The sequence below is a fragment of the Nipponia nippon genome, unplaced genomic scaffold, assembly GCF_047370975.1.
Source record: "Nipponia nippon isolate SJK-2023a ecotype South Korea unplaced genomic scaffold, ASM4737097v1 scaffold_17, whole genome shotgun sequence".
In the NCBI taxonomy this organism is placed as follows: Eukaryota; Metazoa; Chordata; class Aves; order Pelecaniformes; family Threskiornithidae; genus Nipponia; species Nipponia nippon.
In genome coordinates this window covers 9974398-9996779 of record NW_028262333.1, presented here as the reverse complement: position 1 = coordinate 9996779, position 22382 = coordinate 9974398, and the positions used below count along the sequence as shown (strand labels likewise).

The window sequence follows — 22382 nt, the reverse complement described above, 5'->3', positions numbered from 1 at the left end:
TCAGCTCCATTCGGGAATGACGGGTGAATCCCACAGCCCAGATTATGCTTGATCTCAGCCTGCGGGTACCAGAGCTGCAGGGGAGCAGGCACAGGGAAATGAAGATAAATGAGGTTTATCTACTCCTGACGTGGGCCATACAGAAATAGCTTATTTCACACTTACACCAAGCAGGTGTATTCACTCACTTTTCTATTTATCACTAAACCACTGCCTCCTGGTCCTCTTGACCATAACACTGCCTAAATTAATTCGCATTCTTTACAAACAAGAATTGTTAACTATTTATTTCCAAACAATGTTTTCGGTTCACAGTGGCCATGTACTGCAGGTGGGGTTCTCTCCTGGGCAGTTTCATTTCTGTGGGCACTGTCACCATCTAGTGGCACCTCGCTATGGGTTTGCAGGGGCAGCTGTTGTGTTACCCGCCCGTGGGGTTTGCCCCATGGTCACTCATTTCTCCCACTTATCAATCCTGGCTTTGCCAGTTCTCAAGTTAAAAGCCTGCAGGTGTGATGGCAGCTTTATCTGGTGGATTTTCCTTCTCTCCCTGTTAGGGAGCAGCTCTGCCTGGTTGGACAAGGAGGATTTCCATGGTAAGGTGCCTTTGGAAGACTGGAGGCTTGTGTTTGCGTGCGGGAGGAGAAGCTTGTGGGAGAGTTTTCTGCTCTTGAATGCTCAGGCTATTGCAAAGTGGGAATGCAGAGAGTTATAACCAGCCAAAATAATCTCTGGCAATAACACGGTGGGGATGGGTGTGTGTGTGTGTGTTAACCATACAGCCATGATTATGTTATTTAGTGGTTTGCTTCAGTTTGTGAAGGAAACGTACAGTGAAGACACCCCCTGCTTACTACTCAGGTCTGTGCCATCCCCTCTGGCGTGAAACATTCACTTCTCATGATCAAAGCCCAGCTCTTGCTTTCCTGTCTAATGCTCAAAAATTTGAGATGAGCAATGCTGTGTGTTTGTACTGGATTTCTCCCCCCTTGCTGTATCCTTGACAGCCCTTAGTGGGTTTCTGTGGTGTCCCATGGGTGGGTGATGTGTTCATGGCTGCTCCTGTGCAAGAGCTGGAGGATGACACCGCTTGCCGTGCGATGGTGCCTTGATCTTACAGGGGTTGTTTCCACACAGAAAAGCAGGCAATGGACCTATAAATCAAAGCAGTAATTTCCCCTTCCCTGAGAAGGGACAATAAGCAGGACGAGGGCTGTGGCACTCTGCCTGGTATTGTGGGTTTCTCAGAAATGATTTTCAACCCTATAAATCCCACTCGCTTTACAACATAACGCAACTTTTAAGCGTTTCTTCCCCATGTGCAGCTTTGGTTTGAGTTTTCTTTGGTTGTGAGTCACCAGTGGCCCACAGCATGTGCATTAACAAGGAATACGGCCATCAGCTCTGTTGCAAAAGCAAAGCCTCGTCTGGTCAATCCAGCTCGCTCTGCCTTTCCCACAGACACTGTGCAAAGCCCCAGGGAACCGAGCTGCTTGCAAGGTGCCCTCTTGCACACACAAGAGAGGAAAGAGTCATAAAACTAGTGAGGAAAAAGGCAAAACTGGGCTCTCCAGTGTGGTCTGTGTAGCTGGCAGCCTCTGCTCCCACTGAGGTCCCTGCAGCCACCCCTGCTCTGCACCGGCTCTGGCTGCGCACCCTTGGGCGCGTAGCTCGGTGTGGGAGGGCGCGCGGGCTTAACTCCGTAACTTCTGCTGCCCGTGTCTGTCTGTGCAGCTGAAGGGCTGAGAAGTCTCAGCTCCAGGAAGGCAAAAGGTGAGGCGGTCAGGTCACCTCCTCGGGGAGAGCCTTATCCCCCCATGAAACGCCATCAAGGGACCCGTGTGCTGCCCTGCCCTGGCTTAAAACAGCCTTGCAACCTCAGATAACGCCACTGATCATGTCTCATCCATAACACTGAAAACTTCATGTGGTTTTTCAGTTTTCTGTTTTTAAATTTAAAAGATACCATCCCCTATCCATCTGCCTCTCCAGTTAGCAAGTGCCCTGTGAGCAGGGGAGAGAAAGCAAACAAGGAGCTATTCTAAGAAAAATGAAGGTAACCACATCTGAAAAAACAAGAGCATAACCCTCACAAAGAACAGAAAATGAAAATGACTGTTTTTAGACCAATTAAGCTAACTGTTGGGGTTTTCTTCTTTCTTTTTTTGTTCTTTTCTTAAATTTTTTTAAATTTATTACCACCCCTGGCTAGAGCTTGGAGTTAATGAAGCATAGTGAAATGGCAGACAGATAGCTTCCTTGAGATACTTACCAGCTCCTTCTATGATAATTTGATACAAACTACTGAAAGAACTGTATGACTTTTGGTCAAAATTTGAATTAAGTTATGAGAGCTCAGCTATTATGGATTTTATACTATATTGTATATATGACTTATAGGACAGAGAGCTGGAACCTGTGATTTTTTTTTTTTTTAATTAAATGTGATTTATAGTAGCATACATCTCTATGGAGCAGCCATACATTTCTGTCATTAGCCTATTTTTAATGGTGGGGGGAAAAGGAAAGAAATTAATAAAATTGTTACTGAGGAAGGTAAATTATTTTTGTAAAGATCTTTCATATGGGAGCATTACTGGTGTCTCCCTGGAGCTGGGGTTGGATAAGTAGTTAGGAGTTTGTCTTGAGAATGGCCCAGAACACTAAATGGCAGTTCTTTTCCCCAGGATATATGTAGAGATTCACTTCAGCCAGAGTGGGATGTATGCACATAAAAAAATTTTTGGCCTCAACTAACTTTACATTGTGCTGTCAACACTGAGGCTTTGCAGCGTGTTGGTGGAATTACAACCCTGTGGAAATCAGTGGCAAAGCTGTCAGCTTCACCGGGGTCACCTCCTGTCTCCTTTCCTCCCCTGGGAAAGGTGCTGTGCAGCAGCGTGGGGAGGGGACCGGGCCCGTGCTCGGGCAGTGAGCGCACGTGGACCTTGAAAATGGAGGAGGGCCTTTTTATTACGTTGCCATGGTATTTGGGAGGAATGTGCATCTTAACAGCATTGATAGCACATTCATATTTATTCACCTCAAAAAATCTCAGCTTCAAAGGAAGAACTCACTGTTCGTTTTTCCCTTTATTGATGCACTTTAAAAAAAAAAAAAAAAAGAAAGCGACTGTATTCAGGAAACTTACTTTTGCGGTATTGCCAATTGAAATATTTAGCAAGCTCAGTCCTGATTAAGAGGCAGCAAATGGAGGTCAGTTTATCTACAGGTATGATCCTCAGTGCTGTGGGTATCGAGGAATGGAAGGGGAAATCGTGCTTACCAAGCAGTCGAGGAGTATTAATCCTCGATTGCAGCTTTGTACCTGTAAGGTCCAAATCTACCTGCAGGTTGCCTTAAATACCTAAATAGCTCCTAATCAGCTAAAATCAGATACCTACCCCTTGCACCATTCCTCACTGAAAGCCAAGTGCCAACAAGGGTTGGTGGGGCTCTCTGGACCCGGCAGGAGAGGTTCCCTTAGTCTGCTCACACAGCAGAGGATGCTTAGAGCCAAAATGTAATTAGCTTATTGGTATTTGACCAGGATGCTGTGGTCAACTCTTGTGAGAGGTCATGAGGTCTCCACTGACCACAGGAACTGGGTTTTGCATCTCATGGCAGCTATGGTAAACCTTCAGTTAATGTCTCCGTATAATGTGTCAGGCTTTGATCTCTGTAGCAATCCTTTACGCCCAGCATAATAAACCATGTCTAGTGTATGGGGAAAAATGCACTTACCTTTTCTGCTGACTTTGTCCAAAAGGTGAATTGGACACCTACTCTGATCCTTGCTTCGAGGTTTCTGATTCTTCTCACTGGTATATTTCAAATTCATCTATAGAGAAGCAATGACTTAAATTTCACCTTCCCTCCTCATGAGAAAAGCAAAGCAAAGTGAAGGGGGTTTAATATTTTACACAGGTGTTCTGTAGAATCTGTTTTTATATCTTTTGTGAAAGGAAGTTTGGGGCTTTGGCTTGGTTTCAGTTGACATCTTATTATTGCAGAGCTGTGGTACATCTCCTGGAGAGCTGGAGCACAGAGGGCTCGGTTAGGACTTGCACAAATGGGTAATGGACCTAAACCCATTAAATGCAAGTTCTGACAGCATGGGTCAAACTTGTATGTGTCAGTCTTTGGGTTCCTTCTTTCTCATTCTCCTAATTGGGCTCATTTTCTGTTTAAAGATAATTGGCAGAATTTTATGATGTGAAAATAAAAATAAGGCAACTGCTGCTGAGATCTGTGAAGGCGAAATGTTTTCATGTGCTTTGGAGTTCACGTAGTGCATCTTTTGACAGAAGGTTCGCTAAGAGATGCGCTTTGTCGTGACCTGCTTTTGGCTGGTGGCTGGGAGTACCGGGGGCTGCTTTCTGTGCCTGGGTGACAGAAATACGACTTTTCAGTTTGGCTCATGTAAAACAATGTGTGTAGTGGTGCCCTGTGGATCAGTCCAGACCAAGCAAAAAAAAAACCAAACCCAAAACCCAAAGGGGGAAAAAAGCTCAATCCACTTTCCCCATTGATCTCTGAAAACTCAAAGTCAGGGAAAAAGCAGTCAAAACTTCTTCCTTCTCATATTTTAGAGAGTTTTCTTGCCACAGCACTTGTGAAAAGAAAAAGATTCGATCGTCCCCCAGTGCTTGGAGATAGGATTTTTGTACCCGCCAAATCCCTGCTTATCAATTAAGCTGCGGTCCAGCTTGATCTCTTTTAAAGAAGACTTTCCAGCAATTTACTGGGAAATTTAAAAAGAGGGGAGGGAGGAAAGAGAGTGGGCTGCTTGGACTGCAGCAATCCTGAATGGGATCACCACCTGGGCTGCTGCAAGACCAGGCACAGATTTGTGGTGCTTGGTCCTGTGCTGGGGCAGGGCTCAGGCATGTCTGTGCTGGACATCCAAGCGTGTCTGCAAACGGGCAGCTGTCTCCTGGCTCTTGTTCTTGCTCCAAGGAAGGAGCAGCTGTGCTGCAACCACACATGGTCCAGCGCATGGTCCAGCGTGCCCTGTGGCGTGGTGCCGCAGCCAGGAGATGCGTGCCCCTGGCTTGCAGACCTGCTGTCTGCTCTCCTCTCTGTCTCTGGGAGGAGGCACAGGCAGGAGCTTAACTCGGATCCTATCGATTTTCTGCTACACTGTCCACTAAATCGGTTCTGTAAATGGTTCATTTCTGTGTGCTTCTGAGCGATTTATGCGTGTCTCTGGATTGTAAATCCATGTTGTTTCCCACTGGGTGCATATGTTGCATGACACGCTGCTTCTCCCTCTTTAGGAGGAGGTATTTCTAGGTTTCAGCATCTGGTATAAAGTTCAGTGTGATGAGCTGAAAATGTGCTTTTTGCTCTTATCCTGAAATACGGGATTACAGTTTGCTGTCTCGATGACTATTCCCAGTGGTGGATTTATACATTTAGGCTTGGCATTTCATGGGGACTTAATGGAGTGAGCTCCCCATAATGGAAATATTCCTCTTACACATCCCTCCTAGAATGAGTCCAAGGGATAAGGCTGAGTAATTCCTTGAGGGTCCTCTAAAAACTCCAGCCAAAATATTTGCATTAAGCCAGCACGAATGGCTGTGAAACTGATGGAAGGTAATTAGGTTAGAGATGAAAATAGCAACTCACAGCTTGGAGGAAGAGGGGAAATGGTCACCAGTTATTCCGCGGGCTGGTCTAAGCGATGTGTTGGACGTGCCTTAGCAATTGGGGGGGGGGGGGGGGGGGTGTTGTCAGAGTGAAATTTGCTGCTTTGCCAAAGTCCTGAGCAATACCCTTTTCTTCTCACAGTTTAAAGGGGATTTAAGTGAAACACAGACCTTGCACTGACTCTGTCTGACAGTGAATTGCACTCCAAGTGAGCAGAGGGAATTGCTGGAGAGCCCTTATAGCTAAAGATTTATATCATGTGAAGAGGGGCATCCAGAGACTTTGGCCACTCCTAATGTGTGGCTCAAACCCCTGATAGTCCCTCTGACATCCAAGTATTGGAAGGAATTGTAGAATTTAATATGACTACAAAGTTTCTGCTGGCTTTATAACCATCCTATGAATAAGGACCATTCAGTCCTATAGAATCCTACAGGATGCGTCAGGAGAGAATATAAACAAAACTCCATGTTTTTGCAGCACTTTATATAAGGCCTTGTAATGTTTTGATGGCTCTGCACTGCTTTCATCCCCATTGCATGAGGGTTTCTTACAACCAGTGTTCTGGCAGCAAGGAGCTGAATGGCTGATGCATGAGTTTATGGAGTTGTTACCCCTCTGTCTGCATCCTGCTGGAGTTGCCCATGAATTTGCACTCTCTTCTCAGATCTCGGATGCTGGAGGCACTGCAACGGCTGCTGTTGCAGAGAGTGATGACTTCTTAGCTGAGAAAGGGGAGAAAAGCTCATGGAACATTTTGTCAGGTCTAGATCCAACTCCAAGCTGCAGTAGCTATGATGATGATGGCTTGGCACTGCTCGTGCTCTGCACAGATATGTCATCTGCCAGATTTGTTTTTATCACATGAAGAAACAAACTGCTTAATGAATGAAACCAGATGCGCAAGATTGTGCTGAAAGACCTACAGTCACTTTGTAAAGAACTCAAGCCAGAAACCTTGGAAAAGGCACATAAAAACATTCATGGAATTTATTCTTGGCAATTAAAGGTAAATATGCATTATGCAGATATTCTCTTTTAACTGCACTATACCCATTCCTTGCATTTCCACACAATCCGTGTGGTGTGGGGCTCCAGCGCGGTCTATCTGTTCCTCATCATTCTGTGTAACTTATTGTGGGATACTGGCCGGGAATAGAGCTGGGGGTGGTTCCCTGGATATTTTCTTCACAGAACAGAAAGATCCAGAAACACAAGTGGTTGTGAGAACAGCAGATCTTCTGACACTAGGTAGAGCGAATACAAGTTAATTCTTGAAATGAACCAGGCTGATATAAAAGCTTGCACGAACAGCCGGTTTCAGTTTGGACCATTCCCATTGACCTGAGTGGTTTCTCCAGCAGGACCCATGTGGATTAGTCAGTATAGACTGCCTGTCATCCACCATTCAACCAGCATCTGTTGCAACATGTTATTCCATGAAACAAGCTAGTTAAAACTTCCCAAGAGCTACTAAAATGCTGCTAAACTAAAAAATAAAATGCCTTGTTAAAAAGTGATTGAATAAGAAGATATCTTGCAGCTTCACTGTACAGCCCAAATCACTTTAAGCTTCTTTGATACTCGTTTTATTAATACCAATCAGATGAGAACCCCAGCGTAACTTGGGTGAGAGACTGTGGTTTTTGTTTTTAACACCCGAAGTTAATGACAAACTCTTCCCCAACAGTCTTATTTTCACCTTAATACAGCCAGTAACTGCTATTAGAACATGCTGCAGTGATGGACTTGACTGTTAGCCAAGGCGCGGTGCCACCAGCCCGGGTTAGCAAACAGGCAGCAGTGACATCTGGAACGGGGGCAGGATGGGTGAAGGTTGCTGATGCCATTCCCATGACACGTGGGGGCCAGCACAATAAATGGGAGAGCCAGAATTTTCCAGGTGAATCTGAAATGAAATTAAATCATTTGTGTTTGCTTTAATATAGGGATGTCTGATATTATCTGTCTACAGCATTAGTCTGTGCTGCTGCCTTTGAAGCTAATAATTGGCATTAGGGTGGTGTGTTAGTTTCCATGTTAGGCATGATTTTGGAATGAATCTCAGTTATCCAAACAAATGGGCATTTTCATGGTATTACCCACTACCACATGATGTTAATATTTCTCATCAGTGGCTGTGTTCAGGTTTGGGCATCACTGGGGTTTGGGATTTTTCCTTAGCTAATTAAGAGTTGTAAGAAGGGCAAAAATATTTGGGGTGTTGGAGAAGAAAGGTTAAACCAGCAAAATATGGCAAGCTTAGCCAAGCGATGCTTAAGGTGGTCATGGCTTGTGATGCTGAAGGGGTTCGGCATTGGGCATGCCACCATTCATTAGTGCAGTGCGCGGAGCTGCAGTTAAGGGTGGCGAGAAGCAAAATGCAGATGAAATATCAGGATGTGCCCTTGGAAACAAGATCTTTAAAGCCCAGGTTAGTCCCTTGAAAATGACATTGCTACAAATCTCAGGGAGGTTTGGTAGAGAGCAATCCCAGTGGGAGAAAGGCGGGCTGGAGGAGCCCAGGAGCTCTTCACAGGCTTTGGTTCTTTGGTTTTGGGTGTAACTGTTGACTCCGTTGCAATGGGCTTACTTTAGGTATGAGTTGGATCTGGTTTGTGCAACGGCTTGAGTTTTTTGGATTACAAGTTCTTAGATGATGGCCACAAAGGAATTTTAATTAGCAAAGTAAGAAAGGTTCTGCTGGGAGACGGGCAAACCACGATAATTATTGGCAGTGAGAGAGTCAGCAAAGAGCAAGTAATCAGGGAATTTATAGAGGTCTTATTGAGAATTACCTAAATGTAACTTTTAAGGATACCTGTGAAAGACTCTCTCATAAGGAAAATGACTTAGAATGACAGTAATGTCCACTCCTATGCTTTATCTAGCGTCCAGCTGTACTTACAAGCTTTAATGAACACACAGATGAGGATAAAGCTAGCTGTGTGGCCATTGAACGTGCGGTCGCCACGAATGCCAGGATCTCTGGAAGAACCCACCAGGGGATGCTGATTCTGCACCGGTGTCAGGGGAAGCTCCCAGGCTCTGGCAAGGCGATTTTGATGCATAGAAGAGAGCTAATCTGTCTTGCTGGGCAACAGATCCAATGTTCTCTCACAAATGGGGCAAACTGCACAGTTTAAAAACAATCCTGTAGGAGTCTGTATTTCCAAATGCATCTGTCTTGCAACCAAATATTTAAACATCAAAATAAAATGACCCTTTACATTTTTTTTCTTCAGGAGATAGTGGGTAGCTTTGCTCTCCTCTCTGAGATCCTGAATACCAAGTAACCTGGTAAGGAGATCATCACCATGCCAGCATAACACATCCCTTGCACTGGACTCCGAGTTTAAACTAAAGTGACCAACTTCCCATGGGAATGCTCTTGGAGTAGCAAAGTGCTTGCTTGGCTAAATCCAGCCTCCTACTTCTGTCTGCAAAACCAGAGCTGCACAAATTCTCCTCTGCCACTTCTGTGTATGAGAGTAGGGTCCAAAAGTGTCACTCTGTGCTACTGATAAAGCTTTAACTTTTCTTCATAGGTGGTCAGTTGATGGGATGGGCAGAATTGCCAGGTACACAGTTCAAGGCTGGTATGACTACAGGATACCTTTACTGGACAGGGAACAACACCCACTGCTTGACCTAGAAGACATGCCTGGGCTGAGCAATACGCACACCTACGGTCTTCTCATGGGAATAGTTATTCCATCGTACATAAGGGCACTTCATGGCTTTTGTGGTATCATGTGTTTCCATCTTGTGGAAGTATCTCAGTAGAAACATCTAAAAAGATCATACCCTTGTTCTACGTACCTTCCTCTGGCCCTGGCTGAGCTCCAAGTAAGACTGCTGGAGTATTGGAAATGGGTTGTACTTCTCAGGTGTATTCAGAAGATCAAATCTGATTGTCTTTGTGGCCTTGTTCTGCTCCCTGCTAAGGTTACCTTTCTGTGTATCAGCAAATGGGGCTGCTACTGAAGGCATAGGAGACTTGTGTCTGTAAGAACAAAACCAGTATTTGCAGCAGATGTCTTCCCGAGGGGATGCTGGCTCTGACACAGGCAGTGCACAGCCTCATGCTAACTGCTCAGGGCCAGACTGCCAAGGTATTTAAGTGTTGGTCACCTTTGAAAGCCTGTGTTGTTTTTAACCTCTTGATCTTGTATTCATAATGAAACGGGAGGGGTAGCAGGAACTTGCACTTTCTGATGTGGATTTTCCTAATTAGTCCAAGTGCTTCTATAACACGCATGGATATTTAAGACCATGCACACCATTAATGCAAACTGCCTACTTGTAACGGAGTAAACAGCATTGGATAGACCACAGTGCTAACACCAGCAGACTCCTGACTTGGGAGACTGTAAAAGGTTGCTCGCTGTGCCCAATGCATGTGGGAAGCAGATTTTGTAATGGTGCAACTGCATATTTTACTGATGTCCAGTGGTTGACAAAAGCAGCAGTGGTAGGTAATTGCAACAGAGAGCATCCCACGCTGCTGCTGCTTGAAGGGGTATCAGATACCCACGTCTTACTCGGAGCTGCAAAGCCTTGCTCCTCCCTGGCTGTCATGTGCATGTCTGGGATCAAGGGGCAAAGAGACAGCCCAGGAGGTGGTGGTGGTGGTGGGGTTGGTACTTGGTGCCACCCTTGGACATGAACCATGGAGCCCTGGCTTTGTCCAGAGCAGAGATCTGATGAAACAGGGTTCTCCTCCCATTGATGAATGGTGCAAAGATCAAAACGAAGCAAGTCCCTTTGTAGCAGTGGCTGGTCTTTTGCTCTGTACCTCTTCCCGTCTGAGACTGTCACACACACACTGAGGAACTGAACCACTTGGTCCTTATAAGTGCCCTGCTGGTAGGTGCTGCCTGTAGAAATAAGGTTAAGTGGCTTACCAGAAGTCACACTATGAGCTGGTAGCTCTCGACATGTATTACAAAGCGCATGACGCATCAGAAAAGGGCAATGGGACCTACATCTTTTCCATGCAGAAAGAGGGCGATGCAGTGGCTATGTCCTAGCTGGTGAACATGTGCTGAGTGCCGCAAGCAAACCCTGGCAGTGCCAGCCTCGGCATGAAACCCGGTGGAAGCTTTTCTTGTAGCAGCATTTCTTTGCAATGGATTTGGGAGGTCTGGTTTCAGTTCAAGCCCATATACCCACAGCCAGGAGTACTCTGACTGATGCAAGATATAGACGCAGGCTGGCAAGACATGAGGGGGATGAAAGGTGGTAAAAAAGGAGCTCTTGTCGTCTTCCTGTTAGACACGTGTTTTGAGTCAAGGTGAAGCAGCTGTAGCCTGATTCACAACCACACTTCTGTAACGACTGTGGTTGTGTCCAGCTCTGCTTAAATATTTCTTGATCAAATCGAATGCAAACTGCTCTTTACCTCCTAAAAGTCTGCAAAGACCACATGCTATTTGAGTTTAATTTAAAATCTCCAACCTGACTAAGGTAGTATAAAAGGGCCTCAGCAATTCATGAGCTAGTTTAAAGGGAGAAGGGAATTTGCTACATAAATAAGGTATGTGGTAGATGTCACAGACTGAAAACATTGATCTGTGAGGCTTTTCTCCATATCATTAGAGACCGTATTACTGTTAAGCACAGAAAAACAGGATAACTCCTTTAAGTAGTTAACTTGAATACACAGAAGCAAAAGGAAGAGTAGGAGGAAGATGTAGGTCAAGTGCTTCAGGAAGATGCCAGGCAAATGTTCAAAGAACCACAAGATTGGTTTTTACCAGTGTCAGAAGTAGCTGCGTGCACTTCAGCTGTTGGTATGGAATTCATTTGCTCCCATTAGAGGAAAACTTAAAAAGGGAAATAAGTAACACTCCGTGGTGGTGCTGCTGCTGTGCAATACAGGAGCATCTTGCTACAGCTTGTTGGTGTCCCTGTTTAGGAGCCCTCCTCTGTAAGGTGTCACACTCCTAACCCGGGCTGTGCTGCCGTCAGCGCCGTCCTCCCGAGCAGTCTCTGCCACAGCCCGGCTCGGCCGATCGTTGTTCCCGCTTGTAAGAGCGTAAATAGCTGAGGCCAGCAAAGAGTTGGAGGGAGAAATTGCTTTTGCTTCCTTTTTAGTACGGTGAAGGAGTAGGATTTTGATTGATGTCCCTGATTTCAGAGGTATTAGAGGATGTTTGTGAGTCTGTACGAGACTGGGGAAATGTGGGAGGCTGGGCGAAATCTGCCACTAAGTCACTTTTTTTCTGAGAGGCTGAACAAAAGGGCCTTTAAATCTTGTGGGAGCGTCAGACTGACCCAGAAAAAAACATCTCCGCTCTAGTGGCAAGGGTACGAGCAAGCAGTGCTTCAGCTTTGCTGTTTGACCTCCTCCAGCCCCACCGGCACCAACTGCTTGCTTTGTCACAGAACATGGGTTTGGATCCAGTTTAATCATGCCTGGGCCATGCCTCTGCCACCCAGCTCATGTGGTTTGGGCTGGCAGGCTTAGCCTAAGGAAAGCTTCACCAATGCAACAATTTTATTTGGGGGCTGGAGAGACCTGATGTTCGAAAGGGAACTGGGCACAGACACTACTGCCTTTTATGAAGAAATCTGCTGAACAGTCACCATTAAAATGAATTAATTTTGCTTAGTCTGACTTAAACAAAACAAAAAAACCCCAGCAAACCAACCCCCCCCCAAAAAAAACAAAACCAAACCAAAAAAACCAAAACACCAAACCAAAAAAACCCAACTTGCCATAAAGATAAAAGCTCTCAGCCTTTTTTTTTAATATGACACCGTTCCTGAAAATGGTTGTGAATGTGACTTTTGCACAAGCCTGTCATACAGCACAGCACGCTGCAATAGCAGCTTCCACCGTGTGTTCCTTGCCCACATAAAGAGTACACGATTCTTCTTTTGAGAAGGGGAAAACCTTGTGTTATTTCTCCTGTGACCTACTTGGGTCTGAGAGGCTCCACGCAGAGCAGCACTCTGCACCTTCGCTTTGATGCTCTGCTGGTCGTATGGCTTGTAGAGGTTTTTAGGCAGTTCTTGCCAGCCCTTCAGCTGCTTGGTCTTAGTTTGGACTGTGCTCATGGCACAGTCTCTGGCTTAGAGACTGCTGAGCGAGGGCAGAGATGTGAAGAGTCAGGGCAGAAGATGTAGCAGAGCCAGCTTCATGGCTCGAGGCTTTGAGGTGGATGGAAAGGATAGTGGGATGGGAGGAACAGGGTGACCTCTGAATTGCTGAGCTGCTCCACAAGAGTTTATTTAGGCCAAAGGAAGTAAAAGAAAGACAAAGGAAGACCTAAACTAGGCTTCAAAGAAGAACCAAATGTTAACGCTTTGTGTGTGATCTGTGCTGGGAAAGTTCACAACCCATTTCCACTTTGGGGTTCAAACGGTAACGTATGTGCACTGCACATGTTCACAGCCGAGATGATCTGCGAGAGCCTGTGAACAGGGTATCTTCCAGGAAGGCTAGGGCATGAAGGCTGGTGTCGCTGCCCATCTCCAAAACCAGTCTCAGAAGGTGCCTTTTGCACAGTAATATTAAGAAAAAAGAAAAGTGAATTTAGTCTTTCTTCTCCCTGGTTCCCCTGCACACTGCAGACTCAAACAAGGAAGAGTTTGCAACCTGGGAAATGCCATCCATGGCTTTGAAAGCGACGAATGTGAGTTTTACTCTTTGGGGAATTTCTAACTTGTCATCTCAGAATTATGAGGTTAAACTCAGAGCAGCTACAGGGATACCCATCAAATGTGGGCAGCTGGCAGTGCAAATCTTACTGGTCCTAAAATAGGAATGAATTAATTTCTTTAACAACTCATACCTACATCTACTGAGAACTTGCTGAAGGAGAGTTATGACAAGCAATCTCCCCAAGGGATGCAGGGAAGCTAAAACCAAGTGATGTTTTCTCCCCAGAGCATAAGAAGCTGTTAATTGGCAGGATATATGGCACTGGCTATAATTTTTGAGGGCTTTGCTCATTTTTTATGGCTGCTTTTAATCACATTCCTGCACTTCGTAGTTTGAATCTTCTTGCTGAAGTCCTGAAACTGATTTAAAAGGGGACAAGACCAAATAAAATCTGGGAGTCATTCTCGCTTCATCCCATTTCATACTCCAGTGGAGGTCTGGTTTTGTCCACTTTGAAGCATTTTCTATAACTCAGTGATAAAGGCAGACTAAGATTTTGTCTCTTTTCCCTGGTGGAAACCAGGGAGGGGACTGCTGGAGCTGCAGAGGGCAGCTCTGAACTTGGCGGAGGAAAAAGGGAACAGGCAACAGCTCTGCTGGAGCTAAATCTCTATAGAAATGTGGCCTGTAGTAGAAGAGACTCAAGCAATACTTCACTCTACAAGCAGTGGGTGTCTGCAGATGTGGAGCCGGTGAGGCCGTGCCAGGCTGTAATGCATTCGATGTATTTAAAACCTTGTCGTTAACTCGGAGAGTGGTGCTGAAGGTACCCTGCAGTACAGCTGTTGGAGGAACACCAGCCACCACTGGAAATGAGCAGCACGGTTTCATTGGGGCACACAAAATGAAAGCGAAACTATCTCTGAGTTCGTGAGCAGCCTGCCAAAACCTCCCCAAACTTGCAGTTTTATGGGGACTCCAAGCTCTCCACCAGGAGATGAGGTTTTTGCAAGAGAAGACACCTGAGGCAGAAGAGAGCAAGGCTCCTGACGTCCAAGCCAAGCAATGTCTCCTGTTGCTGCACTGGATGGGTGACTGTCACGGCTGGAATAACCTCAGATGGAAAGAGGAAAGGTGTGATCCCAGCCTGGGTGAAGGAATCCAGCCTGGGCCAAGAGGATGGAGAGAGCCAGGCTTTTCAGAGAGGGGAGAGACGCCATCGCAGCAGAGATGGAGGGACTATCAAAATACGAATGCAAATGGGGCATTTATGGCTTTCAGGTTGGCAAGCGAGGAACACCTTAATGTCTTGCCAGAAACAATGCTCTTAATGTTAAAAGAAAAGCTGCAGGCCATAAAGAGTGAGCAAGAAGAATTCAGGGCTTTCAGGGATAAACTTAAAGAAATATGAGAGTAGGTGTATAGGGAAATGAGAGATAACATCTTCAGTTGTTTCAGGGAAAAGGGCAATCATTTGGGGGTTGAAAGTGAGTCAAACTATTAATCTTATTACTGAAGAAGCAGGGGATTAAATGGTTTAGGAAGAATCTGGGGGTGTCTTCCAGGCCCTATGGAAGGTTTCTGCAAACTGCAGAATTTGAAACAGCCAAGGGAAAAGTCAGGTCACATCCCCGAGAGCCGGCCCCTTGAAGCGGCTGAAGACACGTGTGAGAGAGCAGCTCTCCTCCTTAGGAGGCAAAAATTGAGTACTGCCTGCAGTGGAAGTCTTTGAGAAGGAAAACGTTGATCCATTCTTCCCCTGTGTCTTGTGCTTTGAGAAGGTATTTCTTGGAATAGTAGGTGGGCTACAACGATCCTGCGAGAGATGTAATTGCCTCCATGAAGGATGAAAATATCCTGCAATAAAGGAGGGTAAATGGGAGCATGAAAGACAGAGCATTTATAGGTAAATATGAAAACTTGTTTGGACCGATTGGACACAGACAAAGTGCTTGTGTCACAGCTTTAATGAGTTTTTGGGATTAGAGGAGCCCTGGGCTGCAGCCTGCTCCCTGTGCCCTCGTTGCAGTGTGGCTGGCACTGTGCCCCACCGGCACAGCTTTACGTCCCCGAGGGACAGAGCCCTGCCTAGCCACAGATTCGGGTCTGAGAAAACATCCCAAGGTGGCAGCTGGATGCGCACCCCTCTAATATCCATCCCTAAATGCATCGGAGCCCGCTCTCCTGGGCAGTCGCTCTCTGCCCTGTCCTTGGCTTGTTTTTTCTGCTGTTAGCTGCTCTGGAGCACGGTGCTCGCCCCATTGATTTTTAATAAGCTCTTGAGGAAGCGCTTCTGCGCCAGCACTTAGCAACGAGTGCTGTGGTTCTCCATCCCTTGCTGCTGCTGCATAAAATGGTCTGGAGCCCATCAGCACAGGAGAGGCTGTTGGCTCCGCGGTGTCTCCCTGCCCATCTCCTCCCCAGCCCGGGCGGGAGACTCGGCACAACTTGTTCTGCATCCAAGTGACAAATGCAGCAGTAAGCATATTGGCACAAGACATTTCCATTTTTTCTTTAATGGTTATTCCCACATTCTCCTTCAGTCTGTGTCCTTCGAACCCACTTCCAGTAATTAAAATGGTAATCCCAGTGTCTCCTGTTTGTTTGCCGCCTTTGTTACTTTGCCCTATAAATCCTATGGAACCCCGAGGCTTTGATCTGCATGTATGCTCTTCCCCTGGATAATGGTCCCAGACCATGTTTGATTAACTTATTTTTAAAAATCTTGGGTTTTCTTAAAATTTAAGCATCAGTGCTTTCTGTGCTATTTAGTTCTTCTAGTTATAGAATAGCTACATAGTTCTTAGCTATTTAGTTATTCTAGTTTTGCCAGGTGTATTTTTTGTACACTTGCATGAAAGAATGTATGGATTTGAACACAAGCCTTGCTACTATATTTGGGAAATTTGGTTTTGGGTTTTTTTTTGGGTCCGGGTTCATATAACTCCTAAGCCCGTGCACAGGGCGGCTGACTGTGCCGGCGCAGTGCCGTGTGCCTGCCCAGCCTTGCTGGCGGCCGTCCTCGTGGCTACGGGCCCTCAAACCCTCCTGAGTATTTTTGGTCCTGCTCAGAGAGCTCCTGATATATGAAATATAAGCATCACTAGATGGCACATGTGAGCTGTTCTTGTCTGACTAGCACAGGACAAGCCCAGGCTGTGAGGCTTCTTCCCTCAACGCTATTTTTTTATACTTCTGCGGCTCCTTCTGCCAGCGGCATACATATAACACATCCCAACCTGCCCTATAGCCCCATTAAATACTATCCTGCTATCCAGCGTGGCTCTGCCACCTCCCTGTTCCTCCGCTCTCCATCCCAGGCGTGCGTAGAGCTGTTAATCTGCCATCCTTTGCAAGCACTAAATATAAGCCCAAGAAATACCACATAATAAATAAAACAAATGCTCTATCTTTATAAAGATTGTCTTTTAGTGTATTTTATGAATTCCATCTTTGTATAAATAATTGCTTTTTATCCTATTTTATAAATCCTGTCTTTGCATCATAACTACCTGCAAAAATATTGGCAATCAAAGGCTAAAAATGCAGAGTAACAGCGGTTTAATGGTCTGTGGTGGCTGTCCCAGCGCGTGGCCCTGAGCAGCTGGTGCCCTTCCTCTGGGACATCTGTCCCCCCGCTGTCACGACAGGGGTGACATGCATCTAAGTTATGGCCTGAAGTGGCTGAAACCAAGTGTCAAACCTGCTCCTGAACTGCCCCCGTGCTAGTGCTAACATCTGCTGCTTAATGGGACCCCTGTCACGTCCACTAAGAGGAATTATTCTGTTTATTGGGTGCCTTGTTCAAGGCTTGGCGTGCCAAGTGTTGAACCCGTGGAGGAATTTCCTTCACTAAAGCTTTCAATCAAAGTTTAAGACCAAAGATCAAAAAGAGGCTTTTGGACAGACAAAAATAAAACACTTTGATCAAAAGAGAATAGAAGTTGGTAGCACTAATTGTAATCAGTGAAATAGAGGCTGATGTGTGTGTGTATGGAATCTGAGAGCAGTGTTTATTGTCAACTTCTGCCTTATTCTTTCCTAATAATTTAACTGTATTTCCACGCTGTGACTGATGTTTCTCAGAGCTGAGAGGAAAATTACCTTTCCCTTCTCTAAGGTGGAGGAGATCAAAGAGCAGAATCTCTTCCAAAAGAGGAAAGCCACATTCTTACAGGATGCTCTGCAAGCTGCTATTACTGTCCTGCTTGCTGGACTTAATCCAGGCTGGATGCAGAAAGGAAAACAAATCTCTGCTGAGCTCTTGAGGCCAGCATCCCCGGGAGACGGGCTGCTCCCAGCCGCAGCCGAAGTGCCAGACGTCGGGTTATGCTTTGGCTTGTGCTCGGGAAATAATGTCTGCTCCAAACCCCGTTGGGATCCACGAAAAGGCTGCCCTGAGCTCAGCTTTGTGCAGTGAAGTGTCTCGACTATTTTCTCACCTGTCTCGGAGCAAGTAGGTGGAGGTTTTGCTCTGATCACCCCTCCATCATGGAAGGGAAGCCGTCCTCACCTCTCCCACATGGGCTTAATTTGCAAAATCTTTTGCACCATCATTTTGCAGCATTTGCACCCTGCACCTGCCTTTATTTTTCCATAAACACCAAACCAGAAATTTTAAGGATTCTTGGCTCTAGTCACCCACTGATCCTCTCTGCAAGGCTCAGTGGGGTGACCCCAAGGCAACCACCAATGCTCATCACCAGCTCTAGAAAATATTTCTTTAGGAATAAATCTTTTTTTTAGGCACTTCTATAAACGTAAAGCAGGCTGGAAAGGAGAGCTCCCAGCCAGCACTTTGCATGAGATCCTTGGCTGGGAAGCGTGAATTGTAATGACCGTAAAGAGCCCCTTTCTGAGGAGCCTGGAGCAGATGTGGTGACAGACTTTCTCAGCAGCGTGGCACAGCCTGCTCCCCCGACAGCAGGACCTGTGCCCTCTGAGGAATACCCCTTCGCAGCTGAGCCATCTTCTTTCATCTTCTAGAAAAAAAAGCGCCCTCTTTCCCAGAGCAGCCCCCAGCTTCAATTGCAAACAGCAATTTGTGTTGTGCTAATGCAGTCCTCCCATTCCTGCAAGGGAAGGGATTACAAGTGCACTTGATACCCAGCTTTAATCTGATGCCAGGACTTGCTCAAAGGCCTGTGAAAGGTCTTTTCTCTTGCAGGCTCCTGACCATGTAATCCTTCCTCTCGAGTTTCTGATTTTACATCCCCACTATTCTTGCCAGTCAGTTGTTGGCCAGTCCTAATATTTTGAGATTTTTTGAAGAGGAAAACCCATGTGTTGTGGAATTGAAATGAGAACTCTGGCTATTGCTGTATAATGTCAAGGATGGGTCTAAACCCACAGTGAGGTGGGAAGGACCCACTGGCCGCCTCTGGTCCTCTCTGTGGGTGCTTTGCTTCTCTGCAGTGCTGTGTGGGAAGGAAACTAAAAAATGCAGCTCATTGGCATGGGCTGTGTTTCCCTGAACCAGAGGTGCCCCTTTCTGCCATGGGAAGAAGTAGCTCAAATGGAAAAGCTGTGTACAAGATAATATACCCTCCAATAGACACCCTGTTTACTCCCTTCTGTATGGGTGTACCTATCTTATTTAGGACATCCAATGATTTAATGAATGCTATTTATTACACTAAATAGGTAAAACTATTCTACTATCCAAGTCCAATGGTAGTTTCCACCATCTCCTTCAGCACTAATCAAAGTCGTATCCACTCAGCAACAGCAGAAGCAATTTGTCACACGGCTTAGAGAAGATCTCGTTTATATACTCAGTTTTACCTGAAGAAATTTAAAGACCTGCAGTCTAAACCTATGTATCCTATTTTATTGGGGACTGAAACTACAGCTGCATTTAAGGCTGGGGGTGCGCACACGTGGCCCAGCCACATTTAGATTTGATCTCATGCATTCGGTTTAACTGCACAGAATAAACACTGCAGCTGATGAACAGATGTTTTTAGTTTTGTTTTGGTTTTTTAAAAAACAGTGTTACATTTTGTCTGTATTTGCAGGATTATTCAGTCAGGCAGCCTAAATATGACTTGATTAAATAATCACTTAAATAGAGCTGAACCACTCGCATTTTTTTGACAAATATCAATCCAATGTGAATATTTTGCTGCCAAGCCCCTGTTTGCTTCCAGCAGTGTTCTAGTGCTTAAACTTCTTTTGTGAAGATGACAAAACCAAGCACCCTCTTAGTTCCAGCCATTCTTGTTTGCCAAGGTGAATTTTCCTTGAACATTTTACACGGCTGTGAAACCTGCGGCCGTGCCAATGACGGCGGTCAGCGGCGAGCCCCGGTGGCTTCTTCCTTCCCTGAATCTCTCATCCATCACTGCAGCTCCCTGGCAAATGTGCCGAGGATGAGCGATGAGTGCGCTTTTGATACCTAGCAAATCTGTTGTGCGAGGGCTGGTTTCTCTCAAAGCAGTTTTCAATGCGAAATACTGGATATCTTCCTTTTCGGACCACGTCCTTGGCTGGGAACACCTGGCAGTGAAGCGCAAGCTGTGCTCGGTGGCTCTGGCCATCAGCGTCAGGCTCTGAGGTTGCATTTTGGGACGGTGCATGCAGCGTGATCTACTGCACGGGGCCAGGCAGGCGTCATTGCAAGGTGCTTTGTGCCTCTGTGTTCCCTTCTCGTTGCAAACACATTTCCTGGCAAGGTTGGAAAGGTTTTTTGTGCTCTGCTTTGCAAATAGGTTCAGTAGCCAGTGGCCAGAAAAATCTCTCACCTAGAGGCCAGCTTCTGCCTTCCCCGCTGCTTGTACCTTATTTAATATTTTTTTCCAATTCTATTCAGCAGCCTGGTCCTGGAGAAGTAAAAGAAGTGTTATACTCCATCGCTAATAATCATGTTTGCAGCTCTGTAACCACAATGTGGAAGACTTATCTGCCAAATTAATACCAGTGCTTCCTGAATTTAAATAGCCTACAAATAATGATTTACTTGGCATGTATTTATCACCTATTCATCTTACATACCATATCTTTGCTGCTTCTCTAATGCTGCTTTCAAGACATGATAATCATGTATTTTAGAAAATACTGTGGCTTATGAAAACTTTGTTTTTTTCCTTTTCCTGAGGAGCAAAGAGGGCTGTCACATCCTTCAACCTCTGCAGAAAAAATGTATGCTGGGAGGGCATGACTTCAGCTTCTTTCCTCTTTCCTCCTCCGAAGGTGCGACTGCAGGTCGCAGTCGCAGCTGCCCGCAGTGATGCCACACTTGATGCCTCGGTGCCACTCCCCACTTCCCCGTGGTTACTGCTATCTTCCATGCTCTGTCCACAAAGAAACAACTACTCCGGCCAGCCTCGCCTGACATATTAAATTTCCAACTCTCCCCAAACAATTCGAATTGTAAAAGCCGTGACATCTGTTTTGACAGCCCGCACCCACGCGGAGGGTGCGTATCACCTTCCCCGCTCCCCTGCCCGGGGAGGTGGACGTTTGCCTCTGCAGGGTGAAAATGAGGTTACCGAGACCATGGGAGCTTGCGCTCCTGCGAACAGCTCTGTTTGAAGCAGACTACTGGTCCAGGACAGGCGCGAGAGAAAGTGTTGCAGCCTTTGCAAATTTTGTTCGGAGTGAAAAGGAAAATATACAGTGACGGAGAGGCTCTTGGCTTTGATCATTGCTGGTTACGGGAAATAAAAACATAACCCAAAGGGAGCGAGCGAGGGGCGTAATAATGTCAGGTCAATCTCTTTGTTATTCTCCGAGATCAAAAGAAGCTGGGGGAGTTCAGCTTTTATTGCCTTCCCCTTTTGCTTTCTGCTTTTTGTCTTTCTTCCTTAAAAATCAATACAGCCCTCTCTGGGCTTGTAACACCCCCGTGCCCCCCACCCCTGCTAACCCCAAGCCCGCTGCAGGCTGTGGGGCACGGTGCTGGTGTAGCACACCGATCAGGGATGCCCGGCGCTGGTCAGCCTGCTGGGTGCTGCTTCGGTAGAAATACTAAAATAAGACTTTCTTTTGCATGTTGAATTTATTTATTCTCCCAATGGAGCTCACCCTGCCATGTTGATGAAGGGTACTTGGGTACAGCCAGGGGAGAGCCTGAACAGGGCTCCATTGCGCCAAAGACGCGCCGATCCTCACAGCATCCATCCACAGAATTCAATTAATAACGTCTTTTTCCTTCATTACCAGCTATGGTGGTTTTGTCAGGATCACAAAGGATTGAGCCTGGTGCGCTGGGGAAAACCAGGCTCTGGGCTGGTTTATCTTGCTAGAGCAGAATATAAACTTCTGTGGGTCCATATCTTGATTAAGTAGCTGAGCAGTGCCTGGAAACTCCAGGACTGGACAAATGGGAATGGGAACAACTAGCGACCTTCCTGACCTGAGCCATCTCTGCTGGCCATCCAGGATCCCGATCACCGCACAGCCACAGTTTGAACCTGCTCGTCCCTCCCCTGTGCTTACCCCAGGGTACCCTCAGCCTGCCCGTCCTGGCTGCGGCTGGGATTATGTGCTCACTGTCCTGGCTGCTTGTCCCAGAGGTTATGGATCCTCAAGGATAACTTGCACGATTAGTTGGTCCATACTCTGTTTTGTGAAAGTAACCGGTTAAAACCACTCAACTATTTTTAAGAGTTTTAAAGAGACTTGAATCATCTTGAGAGCATGGGGAAGGAGGGAGCTGTGACGTGCATGGGTACGAGAGGGCTAAGCACCGCGGGAGGAGCAGGGGTGGTGGTGAGGGTGCACAGCACACCCCGGCTCAGCTGCAGCTGGGGCAGCGCGTGGGCTTGTGCTGGTGGTGCCTGCCCGCGGCTCCTGGCTCCTGCCTGGCAGCAGTCCCGCTGCTCGGGGCTAAGGGTGAAGCCATGCGGCCCTGCAAACCACCCCCACGCAAGGGGTGTTCGCTGGTGCACACAGATACGTGATGGTGGCAAATAGCTGCTTATGCTCATTCTTAGAGACCAGAAGCAGCCCATTTACACTGAGCAAGCTAGAAATTGTTTCTTATGACATACAGATGCCCCATGGAGCACTGGAGCTATGTAAGCATCGCTGGTGCTGTGTTTTCTGCGGTGGAAACAACCTGTCCTCTGACATGGGAACAGCAAGCAGTAAGGGCTTGCCTCTGAGCAGCAAA

The 22382-nt window shown here is 46.4% G+C and overlaps 1 long non-coding RNA gene across 1 annotated transcript; it reads left to right on the top strand.

Moving 5' to 3' along the window:
- The first annotated feature begins 479 nt into the window (after window positions 1-479).
- Window positions 480-8987, top strand: LOC148056166 (uncharacterized). The gene is made up of 3 exons (XR_015703982.1): window positions 480-596; window positions 6323-6664; window positions 8901-8987. It is a non-coding gene; the product is annotated as an uncharacterized LOC148056166 (long non-coding RNA).
- The last annotated feature ends 13395 nt before the right edge of the window (window positions 8988-22382 follow it).